This window comes from Canis lupus, chromosome 29, assembly GCF_011100685.1.
Source record: "Canis lupus familiaris isolate Mischka breed German Shepherd chromosome 29, alternate assembly UU_Cfam_GSD_1.0, whole genome shotgun sequence".
In the NCBI taxonomy this organism is placed as follows: Eukaryota; Metazoa; Chordata; class Mammalia; order Carnivora; family Canidae; genus Canis; species Canis lupus.
The window spans coordinates 40,403,211-40,422,352 of NC_049250.1; the positions used below are offsets into that span (position 1 = coordinate 40,403,211).

The 19,142-nt window shown below is 48.2% G+C and overlaps 1 protein-coding gene across 2 annotated transcripts in view; it reads right to left on the minus strand.

Moving 5' to 3' along the window:
• The window catches only part of PLEKHF2 (pleckstrin homology and FYVE domain containing 2), a 29,457-nt gene extending 15,672 nt beyond the window's left edge, over positions 1–13,785 (minus strand). Inside the window, exon 1 of one of the 2 annotated variants that reach the window (XM_038579812.1) lies at positions 13,704–13,785. The gene's annotated coding sequence lies outside the window, so the exon portion shown is untranslated. Of the gene's footprint in view, positions 1–11,853; positions 12,140–13,703 lie in introns of those variants that run through there. The other variant, XM_038579813.1, reaches the window with a different exon arrangement.
• Positions 13,786–19,142: the final 5,357 nt, after the last annotated feature.

A 19,142-nucleotide genomic window follows, 5' to 3' on the forward strand; every position in this document is an offset into this window, starting at 1 on the left:
TTCCATTTTCTGGAAGGGTTTGAGAAGGGTAGGTATTAACTCTTTAAATGTTTGATAGAATTCATCTGTGAAGCCCTCTTGTCCTGAGCTTTCGTTGGGAGGCTTTTGATTACTGCTTTGATCTCCTTACCTAATCTATCCAGATTTTCTATTTCTTCATGATTCAGTCTTGGAAAATTGTGAATTTCTAGAAACTTTTCCATTTCATCCAGGCTGTCCAATTTGTTGATGTATAAGTGTTTATAGTAGTCTCTTTGATCCTTTGTATTTCTGTGGTATCAGCTGTAACTTCTCTTTCATTTGAGTCTTCTCTTTTCTTCCTTGTGAGTCTAGCTAAAGCTCGGTCAATTTTATCTTTTCAAAAGTCAGCTTTTAGTTTCCCTGATCTTTTCTATTGTCTCTTTAGCCTCTTTTTTATTTACTTCTGCACAGACTTTTATGTCCTTCCTTCTACGAACTTTGGCTTTGTTCTTTTTCTTTTAGGTATAAAGTCAGATTATTAGAGAACTTTCTTATTTCTTAAGGTAGGCCTATAATGCTATGAATTTCCCTCCTAAAACAGTTTTTGCTGCCCATAATAGACTTTGGTAAATTGTACTTCCATTTTCATTTGTGCTAAAGTATTTTTTTTAATTAAAAAAATTATTTAAGTAGGCTCCACACTGGGTATGGAGCCCAGTGGGGCCTGAACTCTGAGATCAAGATCTGAACTAAGATCAAGAGTTTGGCACTTAACTATGTGAACCACCCAGGAGCCCCTCAAGGTATTTTTTCTTCATTGATATCTTCATTGACACACTGGTTGTTCAGTAGCATGTTGTTTAATCTCTAAATATGTGTCGTTTTTCTAGTTTTCTTCTTACAATTGATTTCCAGTCTCATACTACTTGGTCCAGAAAGGATGCTTGATAGGATTTCAATCTTCTTAAATTTTTTGAGACTTGTTTTGTGGGATAACGTATGATCCATCTTGGAGAATGTTCCATGTGCGCTTGAAGGGAATGTGTATTCTGCTGCTTTTGGATGGAAAGTTCTTTATGTATCTATTACGTCCATCTGATCTAATAAGTTAAGCTGATGCTTATTGATTTCTTATCTAAGTGATCTATCCACTGATGTAAGTGGGGCATTAGAGTCCTCTACTATTATCATATTGCTGCCAATTTCACCCTCTAGGTCTTTAATGGTTGCTTTACATATTTAGGTGCTCTTATGTTGGGGTGCATAAATATGTACAAATGTTATAATCCTCTTGTCGGATTGACCCCTTATCATTATGTAATGCCTATGCCTATCTTTTTTCTTTTACTACAGTCTTTTTTTAAAGTCAACTTTGTCTGACATAGGTAGAGCTACCCCGCTTTCTTTTGGGTTCTATCTGCATGAAATATCTTTTCCCATCTCTTCACTTTCTGTGCATGTCTTTACATCTGAGGTGAGTCTCTAGTAGGAAACATATAGATGGGTCTTTGTTGTTATTGTTTAAACCTATTCAACTGCTCTGTCTTTTGGAGAATTTAGTCCTTTTACATATAAAGTAATTATTGATAGGTATTTATTGACATTTTGTTAATTGTTTTCTGGCGGTTTTATTGTTCTTCTCTGTTCCTTTCTTCTTTTCTTGCTCTCTCCCCCTTTAATAACTTTCTTCAGTGTTATGCCTAAATTTCTATGTTTTACATATCCCTAATAAGTTTTGCTTTGCCATTACAATGAGGCCCACATATAACATCCTATATGTAAAAATCAATCTATTTCCATTTGATAGCAACTTAAGTTTAAATGTATTCTTAAAACTCTACACTTTACCACCCCACCCCCAGTTTTTTTTTTTTTAAGATTTTATTTATTCATGAGAGATGCAGAGAGGCAGGCAGAGACACAGGCAGAGGGAGAAGCAGGCTCCTTGCAGGGAGCCTGATGTGGGACTCGATCCCAGGACTCTGGGATCATGCCCTGAGCCAAAAGCAGATGCTCAACCACTGAGCCACTCAGGTGTCCCCCATGTTTTGTTTTTGATGTCATCTTATTTTGTGTATCCTTTATCAGATTATTGCAGTTACAGGTTAAAAAAAATACTTTTATTTTAATCCTCGGATTAGCTTTATAAATAATTTATCTACTGTCTTTATTATATATTTACCTTTACCAGTGAGATTTATATTTCCAGTGTTGTCTTGTTATTAATTAATGCCCTTTCTCTTCAGCTTAAAGAAGTTCCTTTAACATTTCTTATAAGTCTGGTTTATTGGTGATCAACTCCTTCAGCTTTTGCTTGTCTAGGAAAACTCTTTACCTCTCCTTCAATTCTGAATGATCATTTTGCCAGATAAAATATTCTTAGTTGAAAGCTATTATCTTTCAGCACTTGGGATACATGGTACCACATTCCCTTCTGGCCTGCAAAGCTTCTGCTGAAAAATATGCCTTATCTTGTTACCAGTTGTTTTTTCTCTTGCTGCTCTTAAGATGGTCTTTAACTTTTGACATTTTAATTATAATGTTTCTTGGTGTGGATCTTTTGGGGTTCATTTTATTTGGAACTCTCGGGGATTCCTGGATATGGATGTCTGTTTTCTTCCCAGGTTAGGAAAGCTTTTAGCCATTATGTCTTCAAATAAGTTTTTTGCCCCTTTCCTTCTCTCTTCTCTCTCTGGGACCCATAAAATGCAAATGTTATTCTGCTTGATGTTCCATAGGTCCCTTAAACTATCTTCATTTTCTACAATTCTTTTGGCTACTCTGTTTGGATGAGTTACACTGCCCTGACTTCTAGATTACTGGTCCTTTCTTCCGCTTCATTTAGTCTGCTGTTGAATGCTAGCTCTAGTGTATTTTTCAGTTCAGTTACTATGTTCTTCAGTTCTGTGAGTTTGTTAGGTACTTTCTTATTTTTCTATCTCTGTTGAAGTTCTCATTATATTCATTCTTCTCTCAAGTTCAGTGAGCATCTTTGTAACAATTACTTTAGCAGGGCAGAGACCCCTAGCTTCTCAAGGAGTGGCTCCATTTGTGAGATCCATCTTGAATGTGTGTTGCCACAATGGGTGGGGTTTCTGGCAAGACTGCACATCTGCCTCTTCTACCTGTCTCAATGTGGCTCTATTACTGCCCGCTATGAAGGGGTTGTTTGGCTAGTTTTTAGATCTTATTCAAAGGAAATTGTTCCATAGGTAGCTATAAAGTCAGTGAGTCCATGGGCGGGGGGTATAGTTCCTATACCATCATCTTGAACACACCTTCCATAACATATATTGTAGAAATTAGTAGTGATTTTTAAAACGGTTTGTTTCTTAGATAAGAAGAAAAAAGGGATGAGCATTTATATTTTAAACTCATAAGCTGGACTGAGAGAATTGAACAAAATTTTGAACCACATTTAGAGAGTAGCCATAGTAATTTTTTAAAAAGTCTCTCCTAGACAAATCTGCCTATTATTGAAGAGAAAACTCAAATGCATTATTCTATAGGTGTAGCCAGAAAAGGAAAAAAGAAAAAGAACATTTACTCAGCATCTATACACGTGCTAGGCACTTCCACATTTTACTATTTTTATGATTTAAATTTTGTTAAGTGGTAATTACATACATTTTACAAAAAAGTGAATTGAGTCATATACAGTTAAAGTTTTCCCACTGTCTCACAGCTAGTTTTTATAAAAATGCATGATTTTCTATTATACTTTGCTACCTTCAGAAATAAATATTACAGAAATATTTAACTTATCTAAACCTTATTATGTATTTAGGGAAAGCCACTGATAAGAGGAAAAAATGAAATTATCATATGAAGTATAAAAATGCTAAAAGTGATCATTCAAATGCTAAAAGGAAGTGAAAAGTAAAGCTGTGACTAATTTAGGGTGTCAGTAAAAGGCAATTTCAAATAGGTTAGGTTTGATAGAGTAATTTTACCAAGGTGTGTAAGAACCAAGCCACAGTTGAGGATTTTAGACAATTTGGAAAACCAGAAGACCTGGGAGTTACAAAAGCTCTTTAGAGAGGTAGGAGACAGATGAAGAATATGGACCTCAAGTTTGACTTTTCAAATTTAAAAAAATTTTTTAAAGATTTTATTTATTTATTTGAGAGAGAGAGAGAGAAAGCAAGCAAGAGAGGGAAATCAAGAGAGAGCACACATAAATGTGGGTAGTGGCAGAGGCAGAAGCAGATTCCCCGCTGAGCAGGGAGCTCAAGGTGGGGCTTGATCCTAGGACCCTGACTGAGCCACCCAGGTACCCTGACCTCAAGTTTTAAGCAAGACTTTCAGATTTCAACTAGCACTTAAGGCATACAACACAAAGCAAGATTTAAAAAAAAAATTTTTTTTTTTTTGAGAGAGAGAGAGAAAGAGTGCCTACACACACATGGTGTGGGAGAGGGTGGGTAGAGGGAGACAGAGAGAAAGAATCTCTAGCAGGCTCCATGCCCAGTGCAGAGCCCGATGCAGGTATAATCTCACAACCCCAATATCATGCCCAAGTCAAAATCAAGAATTGAATGTCCACACAAAAGCTCCAAGATTAATATTCTTTAACTACACCATCATCAGGTAATCCCTATTCAAAAACCAAAGGTTCCCTGGCCAACCAAATTAAATCTAAAATCCTTAATCTGGCATTCAAAGCCCTTCATGGTCAAGCCCCAGCCTGTCCTAGTCTACTTTTTCAAGTTTTACCTCTTTCTATATGTTCTCTCTGTTATAGTCAAACCAGAATACCAGCTATTCCCAGAGTATGCTCTGAGTTTCCTCACCTACCTCTTGAGACCAATATGCGCCTCCCCCTCACCACGCTATTCTGAAATTTTGCCAATTCTTAAAGATGCAGTCAGTTAAGTAGCCTCATAATTGTTTCATCTTTAAATTCTCATACCATTTTATCTGTACCACTTTATGGCACTTATGTTCTACTAGGTTTTATTTATGTTTTTATTCTTTATTTTTTTTAAAGATTTATTTATTCATGAGAGCCACAGAGATAGAGAGAGAGGGGCAGAGACACAGGCAGAGGGAGAAGCAGGCTCCATGCAGGGAGCCCGACATGGGACTCGATCCCAGGTCTCCAGGATCAGGCTCTGGGCTGAAGGCGGCACTAAACCGCTGAGCCACCCGGGCTGCCCTACTAGGTTTTATAAAGATTTGTATACCTGCTTTTCCCCCAAAAGATTGAAGGTTCCTAGAAACAACTCTGTGCTCTTTAAAGCACCTACAATAATGCTTGCACATATATATGCCATGAATCTGTACTGAGTATGACCAGCAGTTAAAAGCAGCAGCAGCTTCTCAACCTAGAGTTTGACAAAAATCAAAGGCTTCATTTTCGACATCTGTACTAGTATTCACAGAAAACAGGAACCACACCCTACACATCAATTGCTTCACTAGACTGACAGATTTTAAATTTACAAGCAAATGTCCGGGTGCATTTAACTAGTATCTAATTATGAATTCTAAGTATTGAGCACGGCAGAGCCTATTTAAAAAAGAATTCAATCTCATGATAATATACAAAAATGACTTCTTCTCTTGCCAAGAAGCACAGCTGTTTAGTTAGCAAATAAAAAATGATGATGCATGCATATATTCACCACCAACAAAATTTAGATAAAAAAGTGCATCATTTCAAAAAGTATCTGCACAGGGACAGCTGTACAGTGCTGACTGCTGTAAAGAAACCACTGTATAATAATGAAAGTAAAGCTAGTAAAGCCCAAATAAATACTACTGTGGAGCTGGTTATTCCATCACATCCCTAACAAAGCAATTACAATCTTCTCACCACACTGCAAGGTTTCACACTTTGTGTTAGAGGGAAAAAAGAATGAAGGAGACACTGGGATTTAAGACATGCACCATAAAGTTTTAATAAAAGTACAATGAGATAAGCACTGTGATAAAAAGAGTAGCAAAGAGGTAAGGAAGCAAAAAAGGAAGAGTGAAGGTATGGCTTGAAGAATGTAGCATTTGAACATTTGAAACGAGTGTGAAGAGTAAGTGGAACCTCAAAGGCAAAACAACGGTAAAGGTACAAAGCTCTGCAAGAAAATGTGTGTTAAGAAAATTTACATGTACAGAGACAGCAGAGGTGAGAGGGAGTTAGTAGAAAAATTGGAGAAAAAAATAAGACCAGATCTTGTTGGTTCCTGAAGAGTTCTTTGTGAAGCTTCTGGAAGGAGTGGTCTGATGAGTTGATAAGAGTGAAGTTTGCAACAGGAAAATAAAGAATAGAGATCAGGTCAGGACTGCTCTAACTACAAGTGGAAGAAGAAAGCTGAAATAAACCCACAGGTTTCTGGTCTAAGCAATAGGGAAGCCAGTAAAACCACTATTAGTTTTCCATAAATTTGAAGTCGTAGCAAACATTTGTTGACCATTTACTCTGTACAAAGCGGTAATGAAACAACAAGTACTCTAACAATCTCTGTGAAGGTGCAGTCAGTCGAGTAGCCTATAGACAGCTATAAATCCAAGTTTACATGCATAAAACTACATGTAATTCATGAGTGACATATTAGGGAGTGTGTCTACAGGAAAGAGAAGATGGGAATAAATGATAAAGAAAACAAAACATAAGACAAGAAAAGAGTGTGATACCCACGCAGGTGCTATGAGCTAAGGAATATCATTAACTTAAATCTGTGCACTGAGTCTAAAGGAGCAGAGAAGAAACAAACCAAAAACAAAAATAAAATAAAATAAAATAAAATAAAATAAAATAAAATAAAATAAAATAATAAAATAATAATAAAATAAAATAAAATAATAAAATAAAATAGAGGTGAAGTCCAGGGGCAAAGTGTTTAGTTAGGAGGTAACTGTGGCAGGGGGAACATCTAGAAACAACTGTAAAATGACTAGAAATTCAATCTGGGCCTTAAAATCAAAGTAGCAGGTCAAACTGTTTAGGGGCGAGGGTGAGAGGGAGACAAGGCGGACAGACGATGGTGCACAAACCTAAGCCTCAGAGAAGGAACAGTCGCACCCCGGCTGGAGGAAGTAGGGCCAGGAGACAGCACAGCGGGAGAACAGAAATCTGGTAAGACGCAGGAGAGTCCAACTGCAAAGAAAGTATGCATGAGACTACACAGCTCAGACACTGAACAGGAAGACTAAGGCTTTCAAATAGGAAAATATTAGTCAGTGCACAAAAGCAGGACACAGGACAGGCTGGAGAGACCACTGAAGCTAGAGTGAAGGCAAACAAAAACAAAACAATCCCCCAGAGGGTTTGTTTGAGTCACAATAACTGACAGCAGAAATAAAAAGGGGAAGAGAGATGTACTGAGGTATAGAGGACAGGGTTTAGAATATACGGAGGAAAAGTGAGTGCAAGGGGACTTCAAAGGTCTAAGCACAAGCCATTGGCAGACACTAGCTTTGCTTCAGGAGGGAGAAGGGACCGTGGAGTACCCTCAGGGTATCCGCCAGACAAACACAAATGCTGGCATCACCAGGGAGCCCCAGGCCCGAGAGACTGAGCAGTCCGGCAGGCCTGCTGGGGGATCTGCGGAGGGACTAAGAGGGCAAAGGACTGAACTCTGCGGGAAAGCCTCGTCCAGAAAGCGAGAGACCAGCAAGAGGAGAGAGAAGGAGGGAAAGAGAGCACAAAGCACCTTTTCAACATGCTTTCCTTTCACATGTCTCACAAGTCTCAGAGACTAAATAAATAACCTTATTGTGCCAAAAGGTCACAATAAGCATTGAAACACGTGGAAAAATTGAAGACTAATAGTAATGAATGTATAATAATAAAACGCTTCAGAAAGCACTGCCCTTTGACCCTGGAATTTTTAACCAGAAACTTATCCTGAGAAAGAAAAGTCTTGTGGAGGAATAGGGGGAGGGAACTATTTCTAATAATGAAAAACAGAATCCAAATTTCTATCCATAGAGAGGAAAGGCCAACTATACCACGAAAAAGCCAAATGTCTTAAAAGAATATATTTTACCACATAAAATTTTTAAATGTCAACACTGAAGGGAAAAAGCATTAAAGAAAAATATCTGTAACATAGGAAAGGTGGGGACGCCTGGGGGGCTCAGTGGCTGAACGTCTGCCTTCGGTCCAGGTCAGGATCCCAGGGTCCTGGGATCGAGTCCCGCATCGGGCTCCCTGCATGGAGCCTGCTTCTCCCTCTGCCTGTGCCTCTCTCTCTCTCTCTCTCTCTCTGGGTCTCTCATGAATAAATAAATTCTTTAAAAAAATGACAACGGGTCTATATTTTTTAATATATAATATTAAGCCAGTAATTAAACCAGTAAGAAAAAAAAGGAAAATACCCCAAAGAAAAATGGCTAAGATACAAACGGCAATTTCTAAAACAACAAATAAAAATGACCAGTAAATAGAATAATGTTGGTTCTCAGTGCTAATCAAAGAAATAAAAGTGAAATGATGTATTATTTGCCTCTCTCACATTAATAAACAGCACATGCAATATAAACTTTTTTTTTAAAGTCTGGAAATATATACACCAAAAATGTAGTGCCACTTGTCTCTAAGTACTAGGATAAAATATTTTTAAATTGCCTAATTATTTTATAATGAACACATATTCTCTCATACACAGAGAATACTTCATTGCTGAAGTAACAAAATGCGAAGAACAGACAGAAAAATTTAGGTGTACAAATAAAAAGTTATAGGTACAATTGATAAAAATATGAAAAAACAGTAAAGATCTTTTTAATTTCCCCCAACTATTGTCTAAATGAAACAAGTATAAAGAACTAAGTATAATTCTACCTAAAAATAGAAAGGATGAAAAAGTTGATGCAAAGAAGAAAACAGAAAATTCACAGCACAAAATCTTAATCATTTTTAGAAGGAAGCAAATTTATCTCTACGGGTCAAGCGTTTCAAGATCAGGGTTAGCAATCTGAGTTAGACTGAAAACACAACAGAGAAAAGGAGTCAACCTGAGTCAACTTTGGGATGAGAAAAGGATCAGAGAGCAACTAGTACACAGGCCGCTGGAAAACAAACCCTCAACAGTCACCGAAGCTGTGGCTTTTTCCAGGGGTGCTGGGCAGAAAAGGAAAAGGTGGTATTTACAAGTTGAGAATTGACCAGATCTAGAGAGCTAAGGTCAAGGAGAGGACCACGAGGTGCCAGGGAGTTCACAGAACGTGAACTGCAAGGCTCAGCACCGGAAAGAAGACAGAAAACAGCCTGGGAGGCGACAAGGAGGACAAAAAGCTGGTTCATCAGGTGTGATGGAAAACAGCAACACAGGCTCTTGAATCAACACCTCCGGTGAGTTTAGGCCTTGAGACAGTTCAAACGATGACAAAGGTTAAAAAACTCGGTCATCCATGTGGGCCGCTCACGTGGAGCGGAGGTGGAAGTCACTGGAGCTGGCCCACCTTTCTGGTCTGAAATGAATGTACCTGTTACGTCAACCTCTTACATCCTTCATTTTCCTCTGACTCAGATACATGCTTTCTCATCTGACTGATATAACTTGGGTGGCACTTAACCTCTCTGCACTTTATTCAACCACAAAATGAAGAGTAAGGAGATGGGAGAGTCAGTTCTATCAATGATTCTCAAACTTGACTGCACATTAAAATCACAGGTGCTTTAAAACAAACAAACAAGCAGGCAAAACTACCTATGCCTTGACCCCCAAACCCAGTAATTCTGACTTGGTTCTTGGGTGGAGTTCAGGCATCAGTATTTTTAAGACGCTCCTCAGGGAATCCTAATGTGTAGCCAAGCTTGAAAAACTAAATTACTTCTTTCTAAAGGTTGCTTCCTTTTTTTTTTTTTTTTTAAGATCTACTGATTTGAGAGGAAGAGAGAATGCGCGAGTGCATGTGTGCACAAATGAGCGGGGGGAGGGAGAGAGGATCCCAGGCAGACTCCCTGCTGAGCGTGGAGCGCCACGCAGGGCTTCATCCCACCACCCGGACATCAGACCAGAGCCTAAACCAAAAGTCAAATGCTCAACCAGCTGTGCCACCCAGGTGCCCCTAAAGGTTGCTTCCTTTTTAAAATTCTATGATTCTAGGTAAAGGACAACCACTTTGTTCATTTACTAATAAAACTACTGTGCACCAAGCACTCCCACAAACGTCTTTCAGTAAATCCTCACAACACTTTGAGGCACGTATGTGTGTCCATCTCACACACTGTGAAGCTCAGAGAAATGAAGCAACTCGTTCAAGAGTCACAGGCCAGGAAGGCACAGAGCTAGGACACAGGTGTGTTTGCTCCAGTCCACCCTACCTGCAACCTGCTGTCTCCAGCACGCACAGCAACTATCTGAATGCCTTCTCTTCCTGCCCAGGACCTCAAAATTGGGACACCAGTTTGTGGTTTGTGTATTGGAGAGAAAACTAATTTGGGTGGGGGCGGGGAATTAACAGTACAAATTCTACAGTAATCTCATTGTAGAGTTAGTAAACACCTTCACCTAGAGAGCTCTGCAACCCGACACGGCACTCTGAAAGTCTATCTACGAAGCATACTTTATTCAGTTAAGCCAACAAGAACACTGCTATTGAGCATGCAGCTGGCGTACAAAGAAGGTTCTCAAAGATAAGCTTATCAATAGAAAAGCAATTTTTATATGCTTTGCATTAAGTAAGGCATTCTAAACCAAACTCTAAGATAATTCTGACAAAATAATAACTGACAGAGAAATTGAGTTGTTCTATCAAAGAGCTTAAATGTATAAACACGATCTTCAAATTTATCCTCAGGAATTACATCTATTTCCATCTAGCACAAATAGGTTCACTCACACTTTCTAATTATTATTATTTTTTTAAAAGATTTTATTTATTGATTCATGAGAGACACACCACAGAGAGAGAGACGCAGAGACCCAGGCAGAGGGAGAAGCAGGCTCCATGCAGGGAGCCCGACGTGGGACTCCATCCCGGGTCTCCAGGATCGTGCCCTGGGCTGAAGGCGGTGCTAAACCACTGAGCCACCCGAGCTGCCCACACTTTCTAATTATTATTCTTTCATTGACACATTGCTTCTTCTTTGTTGATTATACTTAAATCTATTATCTACTTGGAAATTTCATAAACATTCAAATTCTGTATTCCCAGGCCAAAATTCATTGAGTTGGCAAAATAAATTCTCCCCCAAAAAAAGGAAAAGAAGAGAAGAAAAAAAGTATTAGGAAAGATTTAACTTCTATGCTCACGGAAAGGGCAATTTATTTTATTTTCAAGATTTTATTTATTTTAGAAAAAGTGTGTGTGAGCATGTGAGCGAGTACAGAGGGGAGGCGCAGAAGGGAAGGGAAAGGATCTCAGGCCGACTCCTGGCTGAGTGCGGAACCCCACCCGGGGCTCGATCTCACGACCCTGAGATCATGACCTGAGCGGAAATCAAGAGTTGGACGCTTAACTGATCGTACCCCCCCCCCCAGGCTCCCCTGGAAAGGGCAATTTAATAAGACATTCATAAAGTACATTTACAAGGAACACAGGAGTCCTCGTCCATTCAAAGCTTTCCTGAGCGTTCGCTCCGATCTCCACACAGGAGGGATGAAGAAGCTAAGCAGGCTCCGCAGGTACCGGGGCAGCCCAGTGTGGTGCGTGCTGGACTGCAGTGGGGTCAGTGGATTAGTCTTGGGGAGAGGAAGGGGCTGGGGTAAGAGCAGCCCAGAGGAGGTTTCGCAAAGCACAGGCTCAAGTGAAAAGTTCACTACAAGATTCCTTGTAAATCGGCTCTCCGGGAAATAAGTAAACTGAGGAACTAAAATCAGAGAGAACAGCCACGACAGGGGAAACCAGGTAGGCGGAGCCGGCCGGGCAACAGCGACGAGGTCCTGGAGTCAATGCTGGAGGGAGAACCAGGGGCTCAGGGTCCTACAGGCCTCACTTACATACCGGTTTGGCGGCTCAGTTTATGAAGTTCGCTAAGTCCCCTCACTCCTCGGTTAACTCTTCATCCAGAAAAACAAATGTGTACCGTGGTGTTTGCTTGACAATGAAGCCACACAAAAAGGATTTTTTTTAAGAACTAAGGAAATTAGGGGCCCCGGCGGCTCCGTGGTTGGGGCGTGACCCGGCGGCCGGGCCCAGTGGGGGGGGGGGGAGCCCGCTTCTCCCTCGGGGTCTCTCCTGAGCACATACATAAATGAAGCCTTAAAGAAAAGAACTACGGCAACTAGGAACCAAGTCTGAGCGTGACCTCCACTCCCACCTCTAGACTAGGGCGGGAAGTTGTCCAGGACGTGTCTTAGGATCTATCCTGCGGCCCGGGGAGCCCGGGGTGCCGGGGAGCGCGCAGCCCAGGCCCTTCTCGCGGCGCCGGCGCGGGGCGCACGGTCACCCGGACCCCAGGGCCGCCGGCTCCGCCCGGGACACGCCTAATCCCTCGGGGCTGCCAGCGCCCGGGCGGGGTAAAAACACGAGGCAGCTTCCCTGGCCCGGGCTGACCCGCCGCCCCCGACCCCCCCCCCCCCCGGCGCAGGTGCAGCTCCCCCGGCGGGCGCGGGGCGGGGCGCGGGGGGCCCGCAGGGAGCCCGGCCACTCTGTCCTCAGCCCGGCCGCCCGCGGAGGGGCACGACCCGCCCGGGGCCGCCGGCTCCGGCTCCGGCTCCGGCTCCCAGCTGCGCCTTACGGCCCGCGGAGCCCGCTCCCCGCCCCGAGGCCCTGGGCGCTCCGGCTCCACCACCAGGGCCCGACGTCCCGCCCGCCAACTCCGTGCCCACGACGCCACCGCGGCCGCTCCCGCTCCCCTCGGCCCGCAACCCGCCGCCCGGCCCCTGGTCCCCCAGCGCCCCGGTTCCTAACCCCTGGTCCCTTGGTCCCCCGGTCCCTAAACCCCCAGCCCCCCGGTCCCCAACCCCCCTTGTCCCACAACGCCCCCCCAGACCCCCGGTCCCTAAACCCCTGGTTCCCCAGCTCCCCGGTCCCTACACCCCTAGTCCCCCAGTCCCTACCTCCCTGGTCCCTACACCCCCGGTCCCTAACCCCCTGGTCCCCCAGCCCCCCTAGTCCCTAACTCCCTGGTCCCCCGGTCCCCAAACCTCCAGTTCCCTGGTCCCCAACTCCCTGGTCCTCCCGTCCCCCCCCCCCGTCCCTAACCCCCCAGCCCCCTGGTCCCTACCCCCCTGGTCCCCCCGCCCCCAACTCCCTGGTCTTCCGGCTCCCAGGTCCCTAACCCCCAGCTCCCTGGTCCCCCGCCCCCCGGTCCCTAACCCCCCAGCCCCCTGGTCCCTAGTCTCCCTGGTCCCTGGTCCCCAGCTCCCTGGTCCCTACCCCCCTGGTCCCCCGCCCCCTGCTCCCTGGTCCCCCGCCCCCCCGGTCCCTAACCCCCAGCCCCCTGGTCCCCCCGTCCCCCAGCCCCCTGGTCCCTAGTCCCCCAGGTCCCTAACCCCCAGCCCCCTGGTCCCTAGTCTCCCTGGTCCCTGGTCCCCAGCTCCCTGGTCCCCCGCCCCCCGGTCCCTGACCCCCAGCCCCCGGTCTCCCCCGGTCTCCCCCGGCCCCCCGGCGCGGCCCCTGCGGACGGACGGCGGCCTCTCGGGCGGGGCGGCGGCGCGGGCGGGGGTCCGTCCGTCCCGGGGCCCGCGGGGAGCGGCCGGGAGCGCCCCGTGTCCCGCAGACCCCAACATGGCGTCGGCCGCCGCCCGCGACGACGACACCTCCCCGCGCCGCAGACGGCCGGGACCGCGGGGGAAGCGCCGGAAAGTTTCGCTTCTCCCCGGGCCGGCCGGGCTCCCGCGCACACGCACCTCGGGCTTCGCCTGCCCGGCCGGGCGGCGGCGGCGGCGGCGGCGGCGGCGGCGGCGGGGGTCCGGCTCCTCCTGGCCCCGGGCTCCGGGGCGGACTCTGCCCCCCGCCTCCCGGGGCGTGTGCGGCGGCGGCGGCGGCGGCGGAGGAGGCGGAGGAGGAGGCGGAGGAGGAGGCCCGCAGCCGGCGCGATCCGGACCCTGCGGGCGGGCGCTCGCTCGCTCCCTCGCAGGTGACTCCCCCGCCCCGCGGGTCGAGCCCCACAACGGCCGCCCGCCGGCCTCTCCCCTGCGCGTGCACCGGCGCCGCCGCCCACACGCCCCGAGCCCCGGGCACGAGCGCCTCCGCCGGGCCCGCGCCCCGCCCCCCGCCCCTTGCGCCCCGCGCCGCCGCCCCGCCCGCCCGGTGGGCGTGGCCCAGCCGAGACCCCGCCCCGCCGCCAGGGTGGGCGTGGCCGAGGCCCGCCCCACAGCCCGGGTGGGCGTGGCCGAAGCCGAGGCCCCGCCCCCGCCCCACCGCCGCCAGAGAGGGCGTGGCCGAGGCTGAGGCCCCCGCCGCCCGTGCCGCCGCCCCGCCCCGCTGCCAGGGTGGGCGTGGCCGAGGCTGGAGCCCCGCCCCCCCGCCGCCCCGTCCCGCGGCGAGCTCCAGGGGGCGGGGCCTCGGGCTCGGCCACGCCCACCCCGGCGGCCGGGCTGCTCCGAGACCCGGGGGCGTCCTGGGCGCGGCGGGCCTCGGGGAGGGGCTGCGCGTCTCCTGACCCGGTTCCTCGGAGGCGTCTCCCCGCCACGGAACGGGCGTCCCCGCGGACCTCGGGAACTTCCCGCGGGCGGGAGAGAAAGGCTCCTGGATGTACGTGCCCGGAGGCGCGCGGCCCGCGCTGCCCGCCGCCCCAGGGCCTCGCTCGCGCGCCCCGGGCCGGGCCTCCTTGACCCAGGGCGCCTCCCCCGCACTCGGGCCCGCGCCGCCCGCCGCACCCTCAAGGGCCGCCTGCCCGCCCGCCCGCCTGCCCGCCGCTGCGCTCCTGCGGGGCTTCCCCGACGCCCACAGCCTCACCCACCCACGCCGCGTACCTGCGAGCACTCCCAGGGCCCCGGAGGCCACAGGCCCTGGCTCCGGGACACCCGCACACCCCGCAACCCCGCACACCCTGGACACCGCGCACACCCCGGACACTCCGCACACCCCGCACACCCCGCACACCCCAGACACCGCGCAACCGTGCACACCCTGCAACCCCGCACACCCTGCACACCCCGCAACCCCGGACACCCCAGACACCCCGCACACCTCGCACACCCCGCACACCCTGGACACCGCGCACACCCCGGACACCCTGCACATCCCGAACACCCCGCACACCCTGGACACCGCGCACACCCTGGACACCCTGCACATCCCGCACACCGCGCAACCCTGCACACCCTGCAACCCCGCACACCCTGCACACCCCGCAACCCCGGACACCCGCACACCCCGCACACCCTGGACACCGCGCACACCCTGGACACCCTGCACATCCCGCACACCCCGGACACCCCGCACACCGCGCAACCCTGCACACCCTGCAACCCCGCACACCCTGCACACCCCGCAACCCCGGACACCCCGGACACCCCGCACACCTCGCACACCCCGCACACCCTGGACACCGCGCACACCCCGCACACCCCGCAACCCGGACACCCGCACACCCCGCACACCCCGGGCACCGCGGACACCCCGCACACCCCGCAACCCCGCACACCCCGGACACCCGCACACCCCGCACACCTTGGACACCCCGGACACCCCGGACACCCCGCACACCCCGCACACTCCGACACCCCGGACACCGCGCACACCCCGGACACCGCGCAACCCCGGACACCCTGCACACCCCGCACACCCCGGATACCCCGGACACCCCGGACACTCCGCACACCCCGCACACCTTGGACACCCCGGGCACCCCGGACACCGCGCACACGCCGGACACTCCGCACACCCCGGACACCCTGCACACCCCGCACACCCCGGATACCCCGGACACCCCGGACACTCCGCACACCCCGGACACCCCGCACACCCCGCACACCCTGCACACGCCGGACACCACGCAACCCCGGACACCCTGCACACCCCGCACACCCCGGACATCCCAGACACCGCGCACACCCCGCACACCCCGCACACCCCGCACACCTCGGGCACCCCGCACTAGAGGCGTGCAGCTGCCAGGTGGGTCCGGGTGAGTCTTACCTTTTCCGCTGCTCGGTCATTGCAAGGCTGCTTAACCTTGGTTGAAGACTCAGGTCTTGGATTAGGGCCGCCAGCACCCAGGCTGCACGTGAGCGAGCACCCACCGAGGGAAGGTGAGCAGGCCTTGGTTCCGATCCACTTTCTTAGGATCCCAGGTTCTACTCCCTCCGGGTCTTCAGCTCCTATCCTCCCTCCCCTATTGCAATGTCTCAGAAACAAATCTTTTTTTTTTTTTTTTAAATAAAATTCGTAACTTGAACAAAATTAGCAAGAATGAACTTTTTTTTAAGTGGGGAACCATCTAGTATTGCTGTTATACACATCTTTTTTTGTATGTATTTTTTAATTGGAGTTCTATATGCCAACATATAGCATAACACCCAGTGCTCATCCCGTCAAGTGCCCCCCTCAGTGCCCGTCACCCAGTCACACTGCCCCCCCCCCATCTTCACACATGTGAGTCAGTTGTCTCTGTAGAGGAGTTCGAATGTCCCCAGGATGCTCGTTTTAGCCATCACCCTACCCCCCCACCTTCATGCAGCCTCATCCCCCTCTACATGCAAACCAACAGTTTATCAGTGAGGGGGGGTGGGTGGGAAAGGTGAGCTCAATCATCCCAAATCTCTTTTTTAAAATTTTGAGATTAGGAGTTGCTGTGTCCAGTCTACACCAATGATCACCAAACATTTTTGGTCACTCGACCATCAATAATAATGTTTACCTGCTCTCCCCTTCCAAAATACTTATTTAGCTTAACCTAAAATGCAGGGAGTGAGAAGCCAAAAAGACCACAATGAAAGTATCAACCTCACAGTATGATTATGAAGATTCAATGAGTTAATATTGAACTCACTGGCTAAAACATAGTGCCTGGTGCATGGCTAAGTGCTACCTAAGTGCTAGATAACAATTATTGTGTATAATGCATATTCATTTCATACGTAATAATCTATGTAATATATATATTACACATATCTTTAAGTATGTACCTAATTTATTAGGCACATTATAAAACATACACACAAAAAATCAGAAATAATTATTTAAAACATGGTGTGGGGTGTCTTTCTTCATGTTTTGTCCCCAACCTGGGCTGTGCACAACCCAATTTGGACTCCACAGATTCAGAGCTGTACTGACGTGTATGCTAGCCACTAACCACACATAGTTATAAAAATTCAGTTCCGCAGTCACACTGACCACACTTCAAGTACTTAATAGCCACATGACTACTGGACAGTGCAGTAAATACTACAGAAAGTACTATTGGATAGCCCTGACCAACCCAAAATAAGCAAGGGACTAAGGCAATAGGATCAACTTAGGACTGGGCCGTGTAACCACAGCACCACGTTCACATGGAGTGATAGATCGCTCTCTGAGCTTCACATCTCCTCTGTAAAATGAAGATAAAAATAGGAACTACCTCCTGGACTGCCGAGCGGAGGAAATGAGATAAGGTGTGTAAAGTCTCTAGCCGAGTGCCTGAAACCTAGAGGAACTTGGAAATATTGGTAAAAGTTGAGTTTAACCCACTTCGATAAACCCGAAAGGCGAAGCTCTCATTATTGTCCTTGATTCTAGTGGGTAAGTTTTTCGAGGTATTTATTTTGGAAAAGACAAGCGTTTGGTGAACTTTGAGTTGAAAGAAGAGCATTCAAGGAAAGCTGGCAAACACCTGGATTTTATTCACTCTCGGACGTCTTCCTTCTGAAGACCTTGGTCTGCTAGTCGCACCCATCTCAGGGACCTCGCACGGCCACCCAAAAACCTGATGAGTCAGCAGCATCTCATCCTCTTCCCTCTTTCCTCCGTGCAATTCTTTTGCTTCCAAAATATTGTAGGCTCTGCCTCCAAAACCCTTCATCTGAAATCCTCTCCTGTCCTTGTGTCCCCTGCATGAGGGACAACACAGGATTGTACTCCTTCCCCGCAGGAGCTTTCCGTGGCTCCCCACAGAGGCTGCCGTGTACAGTTGTACAGGTCGTAGTCGAATTATACTTTGGAAGAGGGCCTTTCACACTGGAGCATTGCAATTTTTGTATTTATTACAAGTATCCTGGGGCAGATTTCAAAGAAGTGCCTTGTTCTACTAAAAGTGTTCTACGACATTTTCCAACAAGATAGAGATGCCTTGAGGAGTGGATGCCTTTTTCTAATTTGCCCAGAGGTGCTCCCCGGAGTAGGGACTTTACTATTTCACTTAGAACAAAATCCCGGTTCGTCACCAGGTCCTAGAAAGCCCAGCACCGTCCAACCTCTGCCAGCCTATCCACCGTGAAATGATGCCAAGCCCTGCCGAGTTCCCGTCATGTCGCCCTCCTGTTGTTTCTAAACTATGCCAAAGTCTTTTCTGCCAGGGGCCCCAGGGCTCCAGCCACGTCTCTACCTAGACAGTGAAGCCCTTCACGTAGCTGTGACTCCTGTCATCTTTCCTTGTCTTCTCTGTTTTTCCCCCAGCATTGTTGCCGACCCTCTCTGCATCCTCCTCTTCGCCATGAGAGAAAGCCCAGAATTCAGTGTTCCAGAAGACTCTCCCCTGAATGTCCCAGGTCAAATCCTGCCAGTAGAGACACCTATGGGAGGTTCGAAGGGCAGAAGAAAAGGAGAAATCAGTATTCTCCAGGAAAGCCTCCAACAGGCAGCTCGGATCAGAGAAGGGCTGCTTCCCTAGGCTTCTGGGAAAATATCAGACAAACCTGAAAACATAATATTCTGTTTTTTAAAGAGGGTGATGGGGCTGTATTCTTTAAAAAGGGCAGTGGAGATGTTCCAGATAAAAAGAGGTGAAAGAGGCATGACAGGGACACCTGGGTGGCTTAGTTGCTTAGGTGTTCAACTCCTCATTTCGGCTCAGGTCATGGTTTCAGGGTCATGGGATCGAGCCCCGTGTCAGGCTCTGTGCTGGACGTGGCACCTACTCAAGTGTCTCTCTCTGTATCTCCCTCTGCCCCCTCTTCCTTTTCCCAAAAGAAAGACACATGACAACTAAATAGAATATCTGACCCTCGACTGGGTCCTGTAGTCGAAAGGGAGAACCCTACAGAGGATGTTATTGGGCTGGTTGAAAAAACTGGAATATGGACTGAAAAGTAGATAAAGGTATTATATTAGAGTTAAATTTGTCATCTTGGTTATATAAGAGAATGTCCCTCTTCTTAGGATATACACAAAAGGATTTTGGGGTAAAGGACCATGAGGAC